A 17,164-nucleotide genomic window follows, 5' to 3' on the forward strand; every position below is an offset into this window, starting at 1 on the left:
CACAAATTCCTAGCTCGGCGAACAGAACCACAACAACGAGCACCCGAGCTACAAACCTTCTCCCAAACTTTGAATACTTAAGGAAGTAATTCCAGAAATTGCAGACACATTGGTGATCATTTTCTATCATTCTGTAGACTCTTGAAGAGTTCCAATGGACTGGAAGGTACCTAATGTAACCCCACTCTTTAAAAGAAGGAGAGAGAAAATGGGGAGTTGTTAGGTGAATGGGTCTACATCAGTCATGGGGAAAAATGCTGGAGTCAATTATTAAGAACGTATTAACTGAGCATTTGGAAAGCGGTGACAAAAGCATGGATTCACTAAAGAGAAATCATGCTTGACAAATCTTCTGGAATTCCTTTTGAGGATATCTCCAGTAGAGTGAACAGGGATGAATCGGTAGATGTTGTGCACCTGGTGTTTCAAAACATTTTTGGCAAGGTTCCACACAAGAGATTAGTAGGAAAAATTAAAACTCATGGCATCGAAGGTAATGTATTGACATGGATAGAGAACAGGTTGCCAGATAGGAAGCAGAGAGTTAGAATAAACAGGGACTTTTTAGAGTGGAAAGTAGTGATGTGTTGGTTGCTGCAGGGTTCAGTGCGGGATACCAGCTGAACACAATATATATTAATGATTTGGACAAAAAGATTGAATGCAGTATCTCCAAATTTGCAGTTGACACTTAGCTGGGTGACAGTGTAAGCTGTGAGGAGGATGCTAAGAGGCTGCAGGGTGACTTGGACAGACTGGCTGAGTGGGCAATACTTGGCAAATGCATATAATGTGAATCAGTATGAGGTTATCCACTTTGGTCGCAAAAACAGGAAGGCAGATTATTACCTGAGTTTAGGAAAACGCGAGGTGCATTGAGACCTGGGTGTCATGGTGGAACAGTTGTGGAAGGTTGGCATGGAAGTGCACCAGAAAAGCTTATGGCATGTAGGTCTTCATAGTGAGAGGATTTGAGTATCAGAGTGAGGATGGTTTGTTGCAGTTATACAGGGCTTTGGTGCGGGTGCATCTTGAGGAAGAGACTTTTCCTGAGGAAGGGCTCATGCCCGAAACGTTGATTCTCCTGCCCCTTGGATGCTGCCTGACCTGCTGCAGTTTTCCAGCAACACATTTTCGGCGAGGGTGCATCTTGAGTATTGTATGCAGTTTTGGTCTCCTAGTATGAGGAAGGACATTCTTACTATTGAGGGAGTCCAGTGAAGATTCACCAGACTGACATATGAGGAAAGACTGGATCAATTGGGCTTGTATTCACTGGAATTTAGAAGAATTAGGGGGTATTTCATAGAAACATGTGAAATCCTGTTGGGACTCGACAGGTTAGAGGCGGGAAGAATTGGCAGCAGAGAGGCCAGGTGAGAGGAAGCGAGCAATAATGAGAGTGGTGGAATATCAGCCATGGCAGGAGGTGGGTTTAGTAGCAGAGCTGGTGAGGTGGCAGAGTGACCTGGCAAAATGGAGAAGGCCATTGACCATCTTGCAAAACTGCTGGGTGTTTCTTTGGACAGTTGAGACTGCATGGACGCTGGTGTCAACCTTGGACCAGGCTGGCAGTGTCTGGTATTGTGGCTTCCTCTGCCAGCCTTCGGGAAAAGGACCTCCGTCCCCTTACCATCCTATCCACCAGGACCCTCCGGTCCCTGTCTGAAATGTGGCATGTCAATTCGCTCATGTCTGCCATACCACCTCCAACTCTACAGGACAGCTCCAGACTTCCAGAGCTTGACTGATGCACATCTGCCTTTTAACAATGTCACCTGCACCAGGGTCTCGGGATATCCCAGCAATAGCAAGCACATCTTCCTAAGGTGGGTGGGAGAGTCCATCTAGTGTGGGACAAGAGGGATGCCGTGTAGCATAGTAGGTAGTCAGTGAGGCAAGACAGTTGCACAAGAAAACCTGCTAGGCCTCACGAAGAGAACCCTCCTGGACCTGGACAAAAATGACAGTTGGTCGGTTTCTGGTAGGGTGAGTTGGAACCCTAAAGGGAATTGTGAGTGAAAACTCAGTCTTATTTTTCTGAGACCACAATGGCGAAGTCTCCTCATTCTCGGCTTTTATTTGTATTTTCATCCTTAAAAGGGGTGGGCTGGACAGCTGGTTTGCAATGCAGAGGGTGATGCCAACAGTGTGGGTTCAGTTCCTGAAATGGCTGAGGTCACCGTGAGGGACTTCCCTTCTTGACCTCCCCCTTTGCCTGAGGTGGGGAGACCGTAAGGTTAAACCCACCAACAGTCGTGTCTCTCTCTCTTAAATCAGAGAGCAGCCCAATGGTTCTCTGGGACCATGGCAACTTTATCTTTTCGTCTGTACAACATTGATTCTGTTTCTCCACAAGTTCACAAGGGGTTTGTACTGAGGCTGTAGTAGTGGAATTTGCTTGTGCACTGGGCTTGGCCTGGCCTGAGCCTCTATACCAAGAATGACTCTGGTTGTAACACTTCAAAGCCTGCCTTTTGATAGATGGAGTTTGTCACAAGGAAATTGTTAGTAACTTCGCATGTTTCCCAGTGTCTGATCCTTTATGGTGGATTGGGAAGTATTGGAAGTTCTACAGCTGTTGGGTGTAATGTTTGAGGTACCTCGGAAAAACTTCCTTATTTTTCTCCTGACCCTGGATGAGAATGTGACTATTTCCTGTCTTGGTAGTAAGTCAGCATTTTCTGATTTTGTCTTGTTAACAGCTGAAAGAAGTTTGCATTTTTGCGAAAAAAGATTTGAAGGTATGAACTTTGTATCTTCTTATAAGATATTTATGAGAAATGGTCATCATAAGTTCATAAGATATAGGAACAGAATTAGGCCATTTGGCCCATTGAGTCTGGTCCGCCATTCGATCATTATATACTCCCCACTCCCATTTTCCAGCCTTCTTCCCATAACCCTTCAACCCATTACCATTTAAAAATCTGTCTAAACTCCTCCTTAAATTTACTTACTGGCCCAGCATCATTATGCTTTGGGATAGCGAATTCCACAGATTTACAACCCTTTGGGAGGAGTAGTTTCTCCTCAACTCTGTTTTAAACTTGCTCCCCCTTATCCTAAGACTGTGACCTCTCGTCCTAGAACAACCCACAAGAGGAAGCATCCTCTCCACGTCTGTTTTATCCACTCCTTTTATCATCTCAAATACCTCAATTTGTTCTCTACTCGTTCATCAGTGTATAATTGTAGTCCGTGTCCCTCCTCTCATCTAAGGGGTAAGGGAGAGCGGCACACCAGGGCCAGCACGCAACAGTGAGTAGGGCGGGTTGCTGAGCAAGAAGAAAATAAAATTGGGTGGCACAGTGGCTCAGTGGTTAGCACTGCTGCCTCACAGCACCAGGGAGCTGGGTTCAATTCCTGCCTCAGGCAACTGTTTGTGTGGAGTTCGCACATTCTCCCCGTGTCTACATGGGTTTCCTCCCACAATCCAAAGGTGTGCAGGTCAGGTGAATTGGCCGTGCTAAATTGCCCATATTGTTGGGTGCATTAGTCAGGGATAAATATAGGGTGGGGAAATGGGTCTGGGTGGGTTGCTCTTTGGAAGGTCGGTGTGGACTTGTTGGGCCAAAGGACCTGTTTCCATACTGTAGGGAATCTAATCTGGGCTGTTCGCCATCATCAAAGTCAATTGGACAAAAACAAGCAGGTGTTTAGCTGTGGATTTATCAAGCATTTATATTTTAGAAGATGTTACTGATCACTGGGGCTCCAGAGGAGCAGCTAAAGTATATATTGAGTAGCTCTGGAGCTTGGGTTCACTGGATGAAGTTGACTATATTTCCAAAAAACTAGATACACAAAATACTCTTCAGGCGAGCGTGTATCCTTCCACTGTTATTTAAAACTGTTGCTTATTCACTGCTGTCTAAAAATGGAACTAAAAATACAAAAAGATTTGTTAACAGTTTCTGTATTATTAGGCTCTGTCTTCAGCTCAGTAAGATGATATAAATTTTATTTTGTAATCCATTTATTTTCATGGCAAGGAAGATCAAGAGCTGACATCAGGCAATTAAAAGGAACTGGCTTTGAGAAATAGCAGATGATCTCAGGGATTGTTGCCAAATTGATTTAAAATGTACACCTAAAATAGTATCTGAACAATAAACAAATTTGATTGCATGGCAAAGCAGCGACTAATACTGTGATTAAAAAGTGAAAGTGAACGAATTAACACATTGTTTTATTTTGGCTGCTGTTCACCATGTAGTGTAACGATGTTATACAGCTGAAATCAGATCATGGATTCATAGAATTGCTACAGTGTGAAAATAGACCCTTTGGCTCAACAAGTCCACACTGACACTCCAAACAGTAACCCACCTAGACCCAAACCCCCACACCACTCCCCTATACAGAGGAAACTGGATTATCCGAATGCCAATTATCCGAAAATCGGATTATCCGAAGGAGATCTCGAGGTCCCAATTGAAACATTACATCAAAGATGTGTTTCCAACACTGATCGCATCTTTTGCTTACAGTGATTAAACAGGCACCGTGTCCAAATGACTGACCTCCTACCCTCTCTCTCTCCCCACACTTTCCTTCGAGTTCTACAGAGGGGTGTACCCTAACGTCCCGCTTCCCAGGAATAATCTCTCCAGCATTGTCCTGTGCAGGGCAAACATGGAACGTGTCAAGAATTTGCAGTAAAAAATTGTGTGTGTGGCTGTGCCTGTGTCTGTGCACTACCCCACAAAGGCAGCAGCAGTCTTGTTGTTGGTGTACAGTCCGGATGTCCTGGAGAGGGGCCAGGGGTGGACGGAAGAGGGGGAGGGCTGCGGCTCTCGCGCTTTGTGCTTGGGGGCATGGTTGGACCAGGTGTGGAGCAAGGAGTGGGGTTGGACTGGGTGTGGAGCGAGGGGCGGGGTTGGACCGGGTGGGGAGCAAGGGGCGGGGTTGGACCGGGTGTGGAGCAGGCGGCGGGGTTGGACTGGGTGGGGAGCGAGGGGCGGGGTTGGACTGGGTGGGGAGCGAGGGGCGGGGTTGGACTGGGTGGGGAGCGAGGGGCAGGGTTGGACCGGGTGGGGAGCGAGGGGCAGGGTTGAACCGGGTGTGGAGCAGGCGGCGGGGTTGAAAAGGGTTTAGGGGGTGGAGGGCGGGATTGGACCAGGTTGTGGGGTGGTGTTGGACAGGGTGGGGGCAGATCGAGAAGGGGGCGGTGTGAGGGGCGAAGTCTCGCATGAAATGCTGCTGCTGCTAGTCTCCTGAACAAGGAGCAGACTTTAAAACTCCGAGCCCCAGCGGAAAGGCATTTAATTGATTTTCCAAATAATCAATTATCCGAATGAAATAGTGCCCACCCGTCACACTCGGATAATTGAGTTTCTCCTGTATTCGCCCCTGACTAATGTACCTAATCTAAACACCCCTGAATAATATGGCAATTTAGCATGTCCCATACATAAATTACATAAATTCCCTGATCCTAGTGCCTCTGTGAACGTTGTAATCTCTTTGCAGCCCAGTTTATTTAGCAAATTAAAAACTGGAAAGTCTTTACCAAAGAACAGAAATTGCTGCAGAAACGCAGTAGGAGAAAGCAGCGAACAATTCACCTGTGGAGAAAAAACAAGAGTTGAAAACAGATACTGCTGAGTTTCTCCAGAAGTTTCTGTTTTGTTTCAGACTTCCAACATCCAAAGTTCTTTGTTTTAATGAAAACCTTTAAATTGTGTAGTGGTGATCTACTGCTATCTTCTGTTTTTTATTAAGAAAGTGCTCTTGCACTGCTTTGTTTACTTATAATAGCTCTAAAGGTAAGCACATAAAATAACCTGTTCCTTTTCTAATGTAGGAAGGGTAAGAAATGGGAGCAAATAGATGCACAGTCAAAAGCCAGACATGTTGTGCATGTCTTGCTCATTTCAGTGCATAGTGCATTGAATGTCTTTTGTGCAGCCACATATGAGCCGTGTCATAAAGAGGACAACTTTTTTAGCAGCCTGGAGTGTAACGTCTGTGTTGCCACATTGTGTGCTTCTTCTAGGTCATTGGTGTCAATCGCTATATTCAACTGTAGCGCACTTGTAAATGCTGCATGAAATTCAGAACTTATCCTGTGCACCTCCCTAGTCTGATTCCAGCAGAGTTACTGAATTGTAAAATGTAGTTTCCTGAGGTTGAATCCCTGGAAGGGTTTGTTCTATTGCTGTTATTCTTTGCACCACTATTATTGTGTGAATGTGTTTCAATGTGGATTAGATTAGATTCCCTACAGTATGTAGAAACAGGCCCAACAAGTTCACATTGACTCTCCGAAGAGTAACCCACCCAGACCCATTCCCCTATCCTGTATTTACCCCTGACACTATGGACAATTTAGCATGACCAATTCACGTGACCTGCACATCTTTGGATTGTGGGAGGAAGCCGGAGCACCCAGAGGCAACCCACGCGGACACAGGGAGAATGTGCAAACTCCACACAGACTGTCACCCAAGCTGGAATTGAACCTGGGTCCCTGGCACTGTGAGGTAGCAGTGCTGACCACTGAGCCACCGTGCCGCCCCATGGAGTTGGATGGGACCTGATATTGTAGCGAATAGAAACACAACTCTAAAAGAGAAGAATCTTACTTTGCTTCATGCAGATTTTTCATTAGTAATGAAGGGTTTTGGAGAGCGGGAAGGAGAGTGGTGTCTGGGCCCAAATGAGATCAGCCCCCGTGATCTTATTAAATGGCAGGGCAGCCTTGAGAGGCTGAATTGCCTACTCCTGTTCCTATTTTTTATGTTCTCAATAGTTCGAGCCTTAGTATGGAATCAGTCCGGTATGGAACTGATCCTGTACTTCTGGAGCTTCCTGTGTGGCAACACTGTTCGAAAGCCATCAGGTTTTAGTTTCCTGTGTTATACAAAACAAATTTTTGCTGTAATCTCATGGGATGTTGTTACTCAATGACAGAATTGCAACACAAGATTGATGTAATTGATCCCAGTCTTAGTTGTTGCTTTGCCATGCAACCAATTTGTTTATTGTTCAGATACCTTTTTAGGTGCCTGAGGTTATCTCATATCCATTTCTCACAGTTAGTGCCCTCTAATTCCCTGGTGCCGGGAAATATTTCTAAGAGTCTTTACTGGAATCCTGCCTGATCGACAGGAGCTATCAGCAGCTTCTCCAGCTGCCACACCCGCAGGAGTTGGGACCCCAGGCCAAAGGCAAGTTGAGGTGGAGAACAGGGCGGTGATGCAAGTCGGTCAAAGGTATGGGAGGCAAAGGGTAACTATCTCCAGCCACCCCACTGCCTGCTGCCAGGTTCCTTGAGAGTCCTTGACTATATATCTCCTCATCCAACCACCCCATCCCCTCCCTGAGCTAATCCTGGAAACGCCACTGAACTTGTTAATGAGACTAATTGATACCCTTTTGCTGCTGTGGTCTGTATTCTTACCCCAGTTCAATTGGAAGAAATTTTGCTGGTGCTGGGAAACTGAGAAGAGGCCTCTCCCATAATGACATGCATCTGACTGCCATATTTCCCGACGCAACTGGCTGTCTTAAATCCATACCCTAAATTTCTGGGATGGTTAATAGTTTGCCATGAATCTAAAAAGTCAACAGTGGAAGTTGCCCCAGCCCCAAAGGTCAAAAGCCTGCTCTTTCATTAAAGAGAGACAAATAACTGGAGATGAGTTGAACCTGAGGGTTACCATGTCTCAGGTTGCAGGTCAATCTTCTTGCCGACCTCTCCGCCCCCACCCCCTCTCCGGCCTATCACTCTCACCTCCTTCCACCTATCGTATTCCTAGCGCCCCTCCCCCAAATTCCCTCCCCCCCCTACCTTTTATCTCAGCCCGCTTGGCACACCAGCCTCCTTCCTGAAGAAGGGCCTATGCCCGAAACGTCAATTCTCCTGCTCCTCGGATGCTGCCAGGCCTGCTGTGTTTTTCCAGCACCACATTTTTCAACCCATAACACATTATGAGAATGTTATGAAACCGCATCAGAAAATTTTTCAAATGTATTTTTACCTCAATATTTACATTTGCCATATTTACATGGTGATTTGAAAGTGGAAGTGAGCAGAATGTTTTCCTTTTCCTGTGCATCTTATATTGGGGGCATGAGCATAATTTTCATTTTATTTTGTACTTTCCATAGATATTTCATATTTATTTTGGCATTAATAATTATGAAAATTATTTCACTAACCTTCACAGATTGTTCCTAATGTACCTTAAAAATGAAGTTTAACCACTTTGTAAACCCCCAAAAAAGGGAGAAGCTATGCTTTGAACTTTCTATGATGTCACCTTCAAATTGTAGTCAATCCTGTTCCATTCCCCTTTTTATCCTGAATGCCGTACCAATGAGTGGAGACACTTGAACCTACTTGAGATTCCTCATGCACTGAGCTTCTGAATTCCAGGCAATCCCAGTAGTTAGGTCAAGCTCCTTGAGTGTCAGTCTTGAAGTAAATCTCATTCTCTCAGAAATAGAAGGTGTGTAGTAAATACAGGGGAGATGTAATAACAGCGAAAAACAATTTGTAGTTGGTGGAAGAACCAACATTGTGAACTTTCTGGATAATCTGGATTTCCTATCCATCTTCCCCTACTTCAAAATTTGTCTAAAATTGTATGATTGTTGATGCTAATATCACGGTACACCATTGTGGTGTCACTGAGGAAGTTGACACTGGCACTGAATTTGCTCCTGGATTTAGTTTTATTTTAATCTTAACCAAAATTGAAAGGATTTCTTTTTTAAAGGCAAATGTATCACTGATGTTGGAGCTTCATTAAATGTTATGGCTTTAAGACATAGGCTGAATTGTCTACTTCTGCTCCTATCAGGTCTGCTCTGCCATTCATAGAGATTATGGCTGACCTGATAATCTTCAACTCCACATTCCCGTCTTTTCTCTATAAGACTTGATTCCCTTGCTCATTAAAATCTGTCCATTGTTGCCTTGAACATAATTAATGACCCAGCCTCAACAATCCCCTGTGGTAAAGAATTCCAAAGATTCACTCCCCTCTGAGAAAAGAAATTCTCCTCACCTCTGTCTTAAATGTGTGACCCCTTATTCTGAGATTTAAACCCCTGTCCTGGAAAAGTGTCAATTATTTTCCTGCAGCTATCCTGTCAAATCCTCAAGAAATCTTATATGTTCTAATAAGATTGCCTCTCGTTCTCCTATGATCCATCAGGTACAGGCCAAATCTACATAACCTCTCCCCATAGGACAGTACTTCTGTACATGGTAACAACACAATGAACATTCTTTTGACCACCTCCATCCAGTAAATCTTTCCTTGGGTAAGGTGCTCAAAACTGTTCACAGTATTCAAGCTCTGGTCTGATTTGTGCCTTGTGTGGTGTTAGCAAAACCTCCCTATTTTTATATTCTATTCCTTTATCGGGAATCTACATTCTTTGCATTGGAAGTCTTCAGTTCATTAACCCCAAAACGGTTTGACTTTCTCACTAACAATTCAGTTAGCAATTTGCAAACATTTAATATTATATGGACCTTTCATTGGCTGGGTATTTATATATTCAATCCATTCCATGTTGAAGATATCAATTGGCTTGTGACACGGTATTTAAATCCACTTTAAATGTCAACATTTGGATGCGGTACCTGTTAAGCATGTAGGCAGTATCAGCTGTTTATAATGTTAACAATCCTGTCACTTAACATGAGAAGATATAAAAATAGTTAGATTGTGCCATGGTAATTCGAAACAGCAGCACACGTCATCCCTCAGTCACGCAGCAGCTCAGCAACAACTTGGGGGCTGAGTTATCAAGCAGCACTTTTGAGATGGAGTTACCGTTCATTTTAATAACTTATTATGTTATGCTAATACTGACTTTTTCAAGACCTGAAACCGTTATTTCGCGGCCCTGTGGTTTTAGATCCAATATCTGTCCACTTTGTGCCGCCCCTACCCTGTCCCCACCTCATCCCATGTTTTTTTCTGCTGTCAGGTAAGTCAGTCAGGTGACCTGGCACTGGCCCCCCTTTGAGCCGATGTGGTGGTACTGTGGGGGGGGGGAGCTCGACTCTAATTAGTCTGATTGTTGGCCTCAACGATCCGCTGCTCAGAATGCACACGAGAGGACAGATAGAGAAACATATCGTGCAACGTCATCCCTCACATCACTCAGGATGCTCACAAGTGAACTGGCAAAATAGATAAAGGATCTCTGACATCCATGTACCTCCAGTGAAGAACATAAATTCACATAATTAAGCAGGTACATAACAGTTGATGACCCTCATCCCCCCACCCTCCTAGATGAGAGTTTCTAACAACGCAATAAAATACATTGGCACCTGTACCCATACAACCCCAGCATCCTACCCTAGGCCCCTCCCACCCAACCTTACCACAGCACAACTACAGAGCGGCTCGGTGGCTCAGTGGATAGCACTGCTGCCTCACAGGGCCAGAGACCTAGGTTCGATTCCAGTCTTTTGTGGCTGACTGTGTGGAGTTTGCACATTCTACCAACGTCTGAGCGGGTTTCCTCCGGGTGCTGCAGTTTTCTCCCACAGTCCAAAGAGATGCAGGTTAGGTGGATTGACCATGCTAAAAATTGTCCCATAGTGTCCAGGATGTGCAGCTTAGATGGGTTAGCCATGGTGAAAACCCCATCCGGGGTTACGGGGATAGAATCATAGAATCCTTCAGTGTTGAAGTAGGCCAATTGGCCCATCGAGTCGTCAACAACCCACCGAAGAGCATCCCACCCAGACCCACCTCCCCCTATCTTGATAACCCTGCAATATCCATTGCTAATCCCCTGGACACTTTGGGCAATTTAGCATGGCTAATCCACATAACCTGCACCTCTTTGGACTGTGGGAAGAAACTAGAGTACTTGGGGGAACCTACACAGACATGGAGAGGATGTGCAAGCTCCATGCAGACAGCCACCTGAGGGTGGATTCGAATCCGGGTCCCTGGTACATTAGATTAGATTAGATTAGATTAGATTAGATTAGATTAGATTACTTACAGTGTGGAAACAGGCCCTTCGGCCCAACAAGTCCACACCGACCCACCGAAGTGCAACCCACCCATACCCCTACATTTACCCCTTACCTAACACTACGGGCAATTTAGCATAGTCAATTCACCTGACCCGGCTTCAGTGCAACCTGTGAATCTCCTCAAATGATGATACAGTTGGGTTATGGCCTGGCCTTGAAGTTGCAAGAAGCTTGGTACCAGTTATTGAGCTTTATTTTGGAGTTAATATTGCCAGTGACTTGTGCTTTTGCAGACTGTTGCATTAATTGCTAAGCAGAATAGGTTAATAATTAAAGGAGATATCTATAACTCTACAGATTATTATCGAGGTTAACTACAAAAGAAAGCACAGATAAAGGTATAAGATTTAACCAACAAAGAACTTCAGTGACAAGCATAACTGCAACAAATTCAAACCCCTGGCTTCACACTGTTGTGCCAATCCACACTATTACGAGCTTCAGCCAAAATAGATGAGTTTTTATCACTTCCAGAAGTAAAGCCCCAAGGCTGTAACCAACCCACTCATTTGGATATCAAGTCTTTTAATTTCTTTTCCCAGTGAAGGACAACAGCAATTACAATTGTAAAACACTGGGCAACTGATTAAATCCTAGAAACATTCTACCTCCCCACTCCTCTCGCGTAAATGGTGCCTTCTTGAGCCAGTCCTATAGTCAATCCCGGCAGTATTTGGAATTCGATGGCCCGCAGTGATTGTATATGATAGGTCCAAAGTGTAAATTCTGAGAACATCACACATCGCAGAGAAATTAGGCTGAATTTCTCTCGTCCCATTGAGATAGATTTGGAGGTGGGAGCCGGGGGCAGAATTAGAGAAGCTGGTATCAGGGAGCACCTCAATGCCACCCTGCCTTTGAGCAAATTTGCTGGATGTGGAGTCTGACTGGCATCAGGTACTCATTTTTCTGCTAATTGGGCTCAATTGTACCCACTCGATGTTGATATTGCCAGGCGCTTCCCAATGGCATATGAGTCCCTTGTTGAGGCCAAAACCCAGCCATGACATGGAGAGCGCCTCCTGGTGGCAGGCCATAAAGGCTGACTGGACTAAACCCTTTCTCCATAATTATAACCCAAAATATGTTCCTGTGTTTATTTTACAAATGTATAATTCTTTAGAGAGCCCTTCCACCTTGGAATCACCCTCATTTTCCTACTAGCCAGGCATTGCTGCATCTGGTCTACCCAGCATCTCACATTGGACTTCATAGTCAATCACTCCAGGATGATTAGGTTGACATTCTGCTTTAGCTACTTCCAGGTTCCTGATTCAAAATCAAGGCCAATGTAAAGATCTTGGTCACCTCCAGTCCCTTAAAATATAGGTAAAAGATCACAATAGTCCCAGAGGACCATATGGCTGTTTGCTCCTTAGAGAGAAACGATTGGTGGTGGTTTAACCTGAGGGTGACCACACCTCAGGCTAGGGGCGAGGTTGAGAAGTCGAGACCTTCATGGTAACTTCAGCTGGTGCGTCACAAACCAGCCATCCAACTGACTGAGCTAACCAACTCCCACTCTTGAACTAATGACCAGCAGACTGGACCAAGTGACACATTCCAGTCAAACTATTTGGGTGTGTTTTGTCCTACTCCAGAAATCTGTTGCAACCTACTTGTGTGGCAGATGGAAACAACCAGTACAATTCCTGACACAGCCCCTTCTCATCCTCAGCCCCACTTCAGAATCTTCTGCTTCATTGATCTTTATTCTGAGACTGCTTTCTAGTTTTCTTCTCCCTTGTTCATTTTTATTGAGTTTCCTTCCACTGAACCATTTTCTATCCTTGCATCCCAACCCTTCCCCGTATTCAGATTTCTTACTCTATTTCTGCCATTCTCATTCATTTATGAATCAGGGTATGCCTTGGGGTCAAGTAAAAACCCTCGGTGCAATATTACTTGCACACATATGTTTAACTGTTTTTGGGCCACTGTCTAATGCTAAATAAATAGAAAGGCATTCTGTGATTCTATTTTGGTTGGGCAATGAAGGAAATTAAAAATGTCTTGTTATAAAAACAAATAAAACCATTATTTATTTATACTTGCGCTTGAATGTGTTTTATTTTGCAGGGATACCTCCGAATGTTAACAGTGCCTATCCAGTAGTGTTGGGTCAAAACTCTTGTCCAAGATATTCGCCTTGTGGCAAATTAATGCTATTCCTTTTAAGAACCGGTCAATACTCAGTTGTGTTAAAGTTTTGGCAGTGGTCATAAATATGGTGTTCCTCGTAAGACTGCTATTCACTGTCCATCCTTAACTGTACAAAGAAGAATCAGCTATGTTGCTATAAGAGATGAGTTTGTGACGCTATCAGAGTATAGTTCAGTTGTCAGATTTCTAATGGCCTGGATGTTGGAGAGCAGCTTGCTCTAGGAAGCAAAAAGAATTATCTGACATCTTCGTTGCTGTTTTCTTCGGCTAAATGACAATGTATTTAGATTTGTTAGATAACAGTGAAGCAATTTGAGACAAGTGCTGGCCTTCAGAAGAACTGTGCCCTCAATTTGTTTCTAGTGAGGACTGCTAAATGAAGGACTTGGCTTTGTACAGCTAATAGTTAATATTTTTTGCAAGAATGATAGAATGAAACAGATACTGCTGTATTGTACATCGGTGACAATTGAAATGTGCAATTTTGGAAAACTGGGACAACATCTAAATCTAAATAAAAAAGTCTTCTGAATAGATCTGTTGAAATGAGCAAATGAAATGAATAGGCTGCCATTGGAATTAAAGGCAAAATTACAGAAGTTTGACAGTCCGCCAAAGGTATACTAAATGTCTATATCCTCTTTGTCAATGCCAGGCAACAGTACGTTTGAAGGCAAGAGTCAGAAGCCAATATGTAGGGAGTTGTCAGTTCTATCTTTTCCCTTTCTGAGTCTCATAATATATCAGTCTGATAATATCAAGACTGTCTATATTTGATTGTTTTTTAATATACTGGAGCGAATAGTCAGAAACCATTCAGTGCAGGCAACAGATTGTGTTTGCAGCAGGATGTGCAGCTTTCTTTATGGAACTGTAGAATTCCAAAATCCTTTTGGAGAATAATGTATGAGCAAGGAAGATTTTGCTGATGTTTAAAACTGTGAACTGTTGCCAAAAAATCTACACAATTGTCTTGTTATCAATGACATGTTTTACAAACCAGGATTGGTAACAGACAAAATTAATTTAACTGGACTCCAATAATCTAGCTGTAACAGTGGCCAAAATTTTAAGGCATCTTCTAAATTGCTTCATAAAAACTGAAGGAACTGCGGATGCTATAAATCAGAAAAAAAAACAGAAGTTACTGGAAATACTCAGTCGGTCTGGCAGCACTTGTGAAGAGAAATCAAAGTTAATGTTTCGGGTCCAGTGACCCTACCTCAGAGCTGTTGGCAGCTAGGAAAATGTTGGTTTATATGCAGAAGGTAAGGTGGGGGGAGGTGTACAGAGTAAATGACAGGTGGGGAAAGAACCCAAAGGGAGAGGTGAATAGTTGTACAGATAAAGGAGTTGACAGTGATCTGGCTGGGAGGGTGAATAACTGTTAATGGAGACTGTTAGTGGGTAATAATGGTAGTGGTGGCAGACTATATGATAAAAAGGCAAGGTGTGTGTGGTAGGGGGCTAGGATATTCCGAGGACACCTAGGAAGTTCAGACCCTAAAATGATTGAATTTGATAGTGAGTCTGGAGAGCTGCAGGGTTCCCAAGCAGAAAATGAGGTTTGTTCTTCCAGCTTGCGCTAAGCTTTGCTGGAACACTGCAGTGAGCCTGAGACAGAGATGTTGGCCATTGAACAGGGTGGTGAGTTAACGTGGCAGGCAACTGGAAGCTCAGGGTCTTCTTTTGAAGGCAGCAAATGCCGTAGACTGGATTGTGAGGAAGTGCAGGTAAAGTGCCACTTCACCTGGAAGGTATGTTTGGGTCCTTGGATACTGAGGAAGGAGCAGGTGTTACACCTTCGGTTGCAGGGGAAGGTGCCATTCGGCTGTGGGGTGGGGGATGTTGGGAGTGAAGGAAGAGTGCTCCAGGGTGTCCCAGAGGGAACGGTCCCTGCGAAAGACGGACAAAGGAGAGGGGGCATATATGTCTGGTGGTGGCAACACGCTGGAGGTGGCAGAAATGGCAGCTGACAGTGTTCTGAATGTGAATGCTGTGGGATGGTAGGTAAGGACAAGGGGAACCCTATTACTGTTGCAGGTGGGAAGAGAGGGGGTGAGAGCGGAAATGCGGGAGATCTGTCGGTGATCCGGTTGAGGGCCCTGTCGACAACGATGTTGGGAAACCCTTGATTGAGGGGGAGGGTGGACATTTCAGAGGCTCCCTTGTCGAATTTGTCCTTATTGGAACATATGAGACAGAGGAGCTAGGTGAATGGAATGGAGTCTTTACAGGAAACAGGGTGCGAGGATGTATAGTCCAGGTAGCTGTGGGAGTCAGCAGGTGTATAATCTTTACTGAATTGCTTTATTTTGCTGTTTAACCAAGGTCCGTTGCATCATTATACATGTTTGTCCGAGATGCTAGACATGTAAAGATATTAGCTCAATAGGGAGTCTGCTTTAGCAAGTGAGGTGACTTTTAGACTTTAGAGTCATAGAGTCATAGAGATGTACAGCACGGAAACAAACCCTTCAGTCCAACCCGTCCATGCCGACCAGATTTCCCAACCCAATCTAGTCCCACCTGCCAGCACCTGGCCCATATCCCTCTAAACCCTTCCTATTCATATACCCATCCAAATGCCTCTTAAATGTTGCAATTGTACTAGCCTCCACCACATCCTCTGGCAGCTCATTCCATACACGTGCCACCCTCTGTGTGAAACAGTTGCCCCTTAGGTCTCTTTCATATCTTTCCCCTCTCACCCTAATCCTATGCCCTTTAGGTCTGTACTCCTCAATCCCAGGGAAAAGACTTTGCCTATTTACCCTATCCATGCCCCTCATAATTTTGTAAACCTCTATAAGGTCACCCCTCAGCTTCCGCGCTCCAGGGAAAACAGCCCCAGCCTGTTCAGCCTCTCCCTGTAGCTCAGATCCTCCAACCCTGGCAACATCCTTGTAAATCTTTTATGAACCCTTTCAAGTTTCACAACATCTTTCCGATAGGAAGGAGACCAGAATTGCACGCAATATTCCAACAGTGGCCTCACCAATGTCCTGTATAGCCACAACATGACCTTCCAACTCCTGTACTCAATACTCTGACCAATAAAAGAAAGCATACCAAACCCCTTCTTCACTATCCTATCTACCTGCGCCTCCACTTTCAAGGAGCTATGAACCTGCACTCCAAAGTCCCTTTGTTCAGCAACACTCCCTAGGACCTTACCATTAAGCGTATAGACTTTGTTTGATTTGACCTCCTTAAGTAGCTATGAGAATAGTCACCACTGTAAGATGATTGGAAAGGAAATGAGAAGCCACTCCTCCAATCACAGGGTGACCTCTCCTGTGCCTGTTCTTGACTGGTTCATTGTGAACCTGTCAGCAGCAAGCATGCAAAAATTAATTCCATGATTGGACGGGCATGGTGAGTGGCAGCAAGGCTGGAGGAAGTGGGAATGGGATGGGATGGGAAGGGAAGTGAGGCTACAGGGCAAGGGAATGAGGCCAGTCAGCAAGACTGGAGAGGGACATCAAGAAGTCAAGGTGGGACCTGAGGCAGGGAGTAAGACCAAGAAACTGAGTGCTGAGGGAGAGCTAAGAGGAACGGGGAAGGGGGAACCCATAAAGAGGAGTCAACAAATTCAAACTTTTCAAAAAAAGGAAATACTCAGCACCCAACTGGAAAACCAAAATAATGAATTCCTTGCAAATCAGTGTGGTGTCTCTAGATGAATGCCATAAATGCGAAAAAATTCTGCATCTTATGATCCTGCCCCACTGGTTACCTGATGAAGGAGTAGCAGTCCGAAAGCTATCGCTTCCAAATAAACCTGTTGGACTATAACTTGGTATTGCGTGGTTTTTCACTTCGTTTAGATGAATGCTACAGGAGTTCTGGAGCTGCAATGTAAAGAGGAAATGTAACGGATGTTATTGTAATAAACACACCATGAATTGCGTAAATTAATATTGAATAATTTTATTTAATAATTTACATTCATGTGTTTTCACATTTTAAAATGTG

At 44.4% G+C, this 17,164-nt stretch overlaps 1 protein-coding gene across 4 annotated transcripts in view; it reads left to right on the top strand.

The window, feature by feature from the left end:
- Positions 1-17,164, top strand: part of rnf144aa (ring finger protein 144aa) — a 76,526-nt gene that overhangs the window by 20,313 nt on the left and 39,049 nt on the right. Inside the window, exon 1 of one of the 4 annotated variants that reach the window (XM_060853213.1) lies at positions 2,711-2,744. The exons of the other annotated variants lie outside the window; for them this stretch is intronic. The gene's annotated coding sequence lies outside the window, so the exon portion shown is untranslated. Of the gene's footprint in view, positions 1-2,710; positions 2,745-17,164 lie in introns of those variants that run through there. 4 annotated transcript variants of the gene reach the window in all.

Source organism: Hemiscyllium ocellatum, chromosome 3 (genome assembly GCF_020745735.1).
Source record: "Hemiscyllium ocellatum isolate sHemOce1 chromosome 3, sHemOce1.pat.X.cur, whole genome shotgun sequence".
NCBI classification, from domain to species: Eukaryota; Metazoa; Chordata; class Chondrichthyes; order Orectolobiformes; family Hemiscylliidae; genus Hemiscyllium; species Hemiscyllium ocellatum.